This window comes from Nomascus leucogenys, chromosome 10 (genome assembly GCF_006542625.1).
Source record: "Nomascus leucogenys isolate Asia chromosome 10, Asia_NLE_v1, whole genome shotgun sequence".
Classification (NCBI taxonomy): Eukaryota; Metazoa; Chordata; class Mammalia; order Primates; family Hylobatidae; genus Nomascus; species Nomascus leucogenys.
In genome coordinates, this window is record NC_044390.1 from 75,379,960 (window position 1) to 75,386,530 (window position 6,571).

The following is a 6,571-nucleotide window of genomic DNA, read 5'->3' on the forward strand; positions in this document are numbered from 1 at the left end:
GCATAGAAAATGGCCAATAAGTTCCTCCCTGGGGTTGGGCAGGGTGTGGGGTTAGTATGGTAATCAGGAGAGTTCGCCAAAGTTCATCTCCAACTCAGGCATCTGTGGATCCAACTGGGTTTTGATTTTCCAGGGCTGAGCTTCTTCCTGGAACCTTTTCGAAACAGCAAGAACTCAAGGTGCAACAGTCACAAGTGGATACTTGTTCACAGTGCATTCCCCAAAACCCAGAAAGCCTAGGTTGCTATAGCAGAGCTGGGGCCACTGCTGTCTCCTCCGAGGGCCTAAAAGTCCTTTCCACATACAGAGAGTGACAAGGCCCTTGCACCCAAAGAAGAAGGAAAGCTTTGAATCCAAGCATTCCCCAGTGTAGGGTCCATGCCAGGCCTGGAAGCCAGGGCACCTGGACTCTCCTCCTGCTGCTGCCTGGGGCTCACTGTGGCTCCAGGACTCAGGAGAGAGACCAGGGCTCGGAATCTGCTGATTTGGGGGATTTCTTCTGGATTCTCCTATAACCCCAGAAGAGGCTGCAGACACATCCCAGTGGAAAATGTGGCAGTGGGCAGAGGGGGAGGCAAAAAGGATGCTGGGAGCAGATCCTCAGGGACCCAGCCTCCTCCGGAGGCCCAGCCCCCTTCCTTCCCCTTTCTCTCCTTCATTGTTTTCTCGCCACATCCCTCCCCCTTTTCTCTCTGTTTTTCTTTACCCAGCCTCCTGTTCTCAATTCCCCTCTTTGTGGTCTCTGATTTCCTCCAGCTGCTCATTAAATCTCTTTTCTTTCCTGTCTTTCTGCCCCTCCTTCTCTTCTCTCTTCTCCTCTTCCTCCCCCCCTTCTCTCCCTCCCTTTCTTTCTTCCTTGATTTTTGTTTCTGCCTGTGCAAAATCTCTCCATCTCTACCTCTGGATCTCTGAGCTCTCTGCCTCTCTCTACCCCTCCCTTCCCCCACCCCTGTTGTCCTCTCCCATCTCCTCATCCTCTTCCTGAAGAGTGGGGGCGACTCAGCAGGATCCAGACATAGTGAGACAAATGCTACCCAGGCTGGTAACCAAGGAAGTGGTTTCCTTAGCAACAGAATCTGCAGGCACGCGCTCCACTGCCCCAGCCCTTAGCTATTACAGTAAGAGAGAAAGAGAGAGAGAGAGAATGGGGCGGGGGGGACAAGCCTTAAAACAGTAAAGAAACTGCTATGTGCTCCTCATGAGAGGGGACAGTGCTCAGAGACTAGATCAGTGCCTGGCACTTTAGGGGCACTCAAAAATATGAGAAGTGTGGGGCTTTGGGGTCAGAGAGAGGCACAGAGTATGGAGAGAGGTGGGGAAGAATCTGCAGGACACAGTGACACACTGAATGTGTGGATGGGGAGATGACAAGACAAAGAGGACCCCAAGGTTCTGGCCTGAGCAGCTCCAGGGAGGGAGCAGAGGAGCCAGGGAGAAAGGGAGAAAAGACATTGAGTTGGCATGGCTTCCTGTCCCCAAGAGTTCACCACCTAAGTTGGGGGTGCGGGGAGGGAAGGTATAGAGATGACAGAAATATCTCATTCAATTCTCTCTTATAAATAGGCAGTGAGGAACATGGGAGGGGGAACACGTATAGTTTTAAATTACTGAACTCTGAGAAGTTAAATGATTTGCTCAAGAGACACAAAAGTTAGTGGCAGCACTTGGATTTCAACCTGGGGATGATCCAAGGCCTGTCCAGAGGGTGGAGGGGACAGAAGAGGGCAGAATATGCAGAGAGAGAGAGAGAGAGAAAGAGAGAGAGGCAGAGAAAGGACAGGGAGAGAGAAAGGACAGGGAGAGAGAAGCAGAGAAAGAGAGATTTACATCATTGATCTTGCATTTCTTCCCACTGGGAAAACAAAAATATGTTCACTTTTAGAGAAATGAGAGGAGACAAAGGCGCCCCACTGTATGATAGCTTTGGTGGTTATAAATAACTGTCCCCAAAGAAAACACCTGTCAAGACACATTCACTTCCAGAGAGACAAATTGTATCCCCAGTCCATGTTGATATTTAAGTGACTCAGAGTGGATGTCAGGGGGCGGAGGGCAGAAAGTTGATCAATGTAACATGAAAACCTAGCTTGGCTTTCCCAGAAAGCAATAAAACGGGTAGGTGCGGAGAGCTGTAAATCTGGATGATAATAATATCCGTCCTCGCAAAAGCAACATGGTTATTTATCATGTTTGCAGGTTTACTATTGCCCCTCAAATTTACAGTCAGCAATCTGCCGGTGAGCACAGGGAGGAACATGAGAATGAGAACAAACTGGCGGAGCACTGAGGAGGAAGAAATGATAAAATATTTATCCCCTCACCCCACCCGCTCTGCCCCGGCTGCCTTAAATCCAATTTCAAACAAAGGTGGTGATTTATCCAAGCAGGGCTGGGCAGCTCTATTTCAGGCCTCTGACAGCTAATTGAAATGAGCAGTCGTTATGGAATGGAATGTGTTGCAGCAAAATGATTTTTGTGTATTCTGGAGTCATTTGTTGAACAATTATGGAGAAATGAACATTCAGCCAGGGGTGAGACGCAGGGTATAGCACTTGATGGCGACAAGACTTTTGCGTGTCCTTTCAAAGTGGGAGACAAGAGGAAGGAAGGGAAATTCTTTTCTGAGACACAAGTTAGGTACCTAATCTGTTACCATAATTACCTGGGCTTCTAGGACTTGGAATGCCTAATTATTATCCCAGACCTCCTGAATCAGATTTTCTAAAATATGGGGACAGGAAGTCCTTTTGTGTTTCCCAAAGCTTCCCAAGTACAGGGAACACTGCGATAAGAGACGGTGCACCTGGAGGGTGGGTTACAACGATCCTGTAGACTTGCCGTGAGGCAAAGGTGTGCTTACAATGGACCCCTTGATAACTACTGGCCCCAGTGTAGGCACTGCTATGACAGCAGAGCACAAAGCATTGTTGATATTACCCGGCATCCATGGCTCTTCATGCATTTTGATCTATGTATTCCTGTAGTTAGCATAGTACCTGGCGCATAGTAAGTGCTATGGAGATGTCTATTGATTTTCTGAATAAGTGAATCAAGGAATATTAAAGGATATTGAAATAAAAGCCACAAGCCACTTGCCAGACCAGCCCTGACCTAGTCCTTTAGCTGCCCTGAATATTACCTCTAGTAATATAGAATTGTTTTTTATTGTCCCAACCCCATCTTGGACCCCCAAAGCCAATGGTGTGCTGCAGTCCGCCAGCCCAGCTCTCAACAGCCAGCATATCTCTTCCCAAATTCACATTCAGTGGCATCCCATGGGTAGTTTAAAATTGGTCATGATAGGAATATACACCATGGAAATTGGCAAATGCTACAAATCAGGTTTTTCTTTTCATTTCTTCCTTCCTTCCTTTCTTTCTTCCTTCCTTCTTTCTCTCTCTTCTCTCTTCTCCTTCCCCTTCCCCTCCTTCTTCTTCTTCTTTTTTGGAGAAACAGTTAAGTATTTACCAGCACACCACTGCCCAAAGCACACAGGCACATACCATGCTATTTCTTTTCTTTTCCATATCTTCATTCATACTGTCTCCTCCACTTGAAAGCCTTTATCTGGCTGATGTCTTGGCCTCCTTATAACTTCTCTCAGCCTCCTCCTCTTCCAGGCAGCTTCCCCTGACTACAGAGACCAGATTTTATTCCTCCTCTAACCTCCCTAATCACAGCTCTGGACATAGCCATTTAGTTTAGTAATCCAGTGTGTGTGTGTGTGTGTGTGTGTGTGTGTGTGTGTGTGTCTTACAAAGATATGAGCTTCATTATGATGAAACAAAATCTTCATTTCTGGATTCCCATTGTGCCTCCTGGCACAGACTATATGATGTGCAAATGTTCAGCTGATGAAAGAATGAATACATCAATTATATTTAACACCATCTACCAATCTGTTGGCCTCATAAATCTTTGAGTCAGTGGGTAGAAGGATCTGCCTGCCCAGAGATTGGCCAAGGAGAAAGGGAAACAAGAAACTACAGTGATGATAGTAGCTAATATTTATTGAATAATAATTCTGTGCTGAGCACTATGATGGGAGCTTCACATATGTAACATCATTGAAGCATCCCTTGGGGGCAGGAACTCTTATTGCCCCTATTTTTCAGTTGGGGAAACCAAGGCTTAAAAAGGTGAAGTTATTTTCCCAAGGTCACACAGCTTGGAAATAATGGACTTTGAACCCAGGGAGTCCAGTTTCAGAGTCCATGTATTTAACCACTATACTGCATCCTGGGGAGAAGGGGGGGCATGTGTGTCCAGAGTCAAGAAGACAGGGTGGGTCTTGCAAGGCAGCAGTGAGAGTTGTTGGTGGTAGCATCTAACAAGAAGGAGACTGCTGCAGCCCAAAAGATGAGGGAAGAAAACAGAGCCAGAAAAGTGCTAGCCTTTCGGGGGCTGAGGACCCATGGGGTGAGGTGAGATGAAGATCAGGCCACCACAAGGGAAGCAGGCTGGGAGCTGGTGGTACAGACGCCTTTGGGTTCTTAGCTGCACAGTTGGTTTATAGGTTCCCATGGCAACTGCCAAGCAATAATCTCTTATTCCACAGCTCAGTGGTTCCCTAGAAATTCTTTCCTCCTTGCTTCCACCACCACAGCCCCCAGCCCATGGAGGCAGGGTGGCAGTTTCTTCTCTAGGAATGACTACACTGGAGGAGAAACCATAGCCCGAGACCCTTTTGTTACAACAATGGAGGAGGGAAATTTGAGTGGAGGCAGAAAAAAAAGAGGAAAGGGACTTAAAATCTCAAAAGTCATATCATCCAACTGGGAAGGGGCTGGGAGAGGAAGAGGAATTCTCAGACCTCCTTAAAAATCTAATGAAAACCATGAGTTGTTTCTCCAGAAAAATGAGTGCAAGCACATATACACATGCACGCGAAGTTTTATGTATAGTTTTAAGGAACATTTGGACCCCTTGGGACCAAAATTAGGAAATTAAAAATCAATGACTCCAGTGGTTTCCAAATTAGGGCAGCGGAACCCTATCTTTGATCAAAACCAAGTGCAAAATCCTAATCTCTAATAGTGGTTCTCAAGCAGAAATGATTTTGCACCCCAGAGGATATTCAGCAATGTCTGGAGAGATTTTTGGTTTTCTTTTTTTTTTTTTTTTTTTTTTTTGAGACGGAGACTCGCTCTGTCGCCCCGGCTGGAGTGCAGTGGCACAATCTCGGCTCACTGCAAGCTCCGCCTCCTGGGTTCACGCCATTCTCCTGCCTCAGCCTCTCCAAGTAGCTGGGACTACAGGCGCCCACCACCACGCCTGGCTAATTTTTTTGTATTTTTAGTAGAGACGGGGTTTCACAGTGGTCTCGATCTCCTGATCTCATGATCCACCCGCCTCGGCCTCCCAAACTGCTGGGATTACAAGCGTGAGCCACCGCGCCCGGCCAATTTTTGGTTTTCATAACTAGGGGAAGGGGGAGTTGCTAATGTCATCTAACGGATGGAGGGCAATGATGCTGCTCAATGTACTGCAATGCACAGAACAACCCACCACAACAAAGTGTGATCTGACAGAAAATGTCAACAGTGTCGACTTTGACAAGCCCTGGTGTAATATAAATAAAGCTGGGGAGTGGGGGATGGTACACCTCCAGTCTCAGACAAACCTGATTTACGTTTAAACTCAGCTGTGTGACCTAGGACCAGCTGTCAAATGTCAGAGAGCCTTAGTCCTGTCATCTCTAAAATGGAGGTCATCATGGAGTTTAGCTTATGGGAGTGTTGTATTAGTCACCATGCTGTATACACAGGGAAAAAAAAAGAGCGACAGTATTATTGTCTTTATTATCATCACTATTATCGTTAATGTTGTCATGGAAGATTTTACAAATTAGGAAATTAGCTTGTAATAACTCAGAGAAGTGCCTGCCATTGGCTAACTTGAGGGATCAAGGACATGATTAAGCCATGAAGTGCTTTGTCAGCTGAAAACCTGGCACAACAGTGTGGTCATGAGGCTTTTTTTCTCTGTGTAGTTTATAAACTAGCCCTAAATGAACTTCTCTGAGTAATGTCAAGTGGGGAAACCTGTCATAGGAACTACCTTGAAGAAGCCAGAAAAACCCATGTGGACATGTCTAGTGTGGTGGATTCGTGCAAAACCTCACCTTATAATTGTACAGATATGTTTCCCACTTTCACCTATTCAAACCTCAATATTCATCCTTGGAAAAAATCTTGATTCAAGAAATCTAAGTATGTTGACTGTCTTTGCTTGGAGTCCTTTGAAAGCAAAGCCTGAGGCAAGGATTTGTTTATAGGTTGTTTAATTGAGAGATGGCCCTAGGGAGCAGGAGAAGTGAGACAAGAAAGAGAAAGATCATGGTATACCGCATTATCAAGTCATGACTTTGGGTCGTGAGGGTGCGATTCCACCAGGACCTCCTAAGAAGTATATAGATTGCCTCCCAGGATCAACCGCCAGAAGGAGTTGGGAGTATCTGTTCATCAACTCTCCACTTTTACTAGTTGAGGGTTGTCCCTGGGCTAATAACTCCCCTTGCATAGGCCCAGGCAAGATACAACCAAAGTTCACGACACTAGAGAAGCCAATG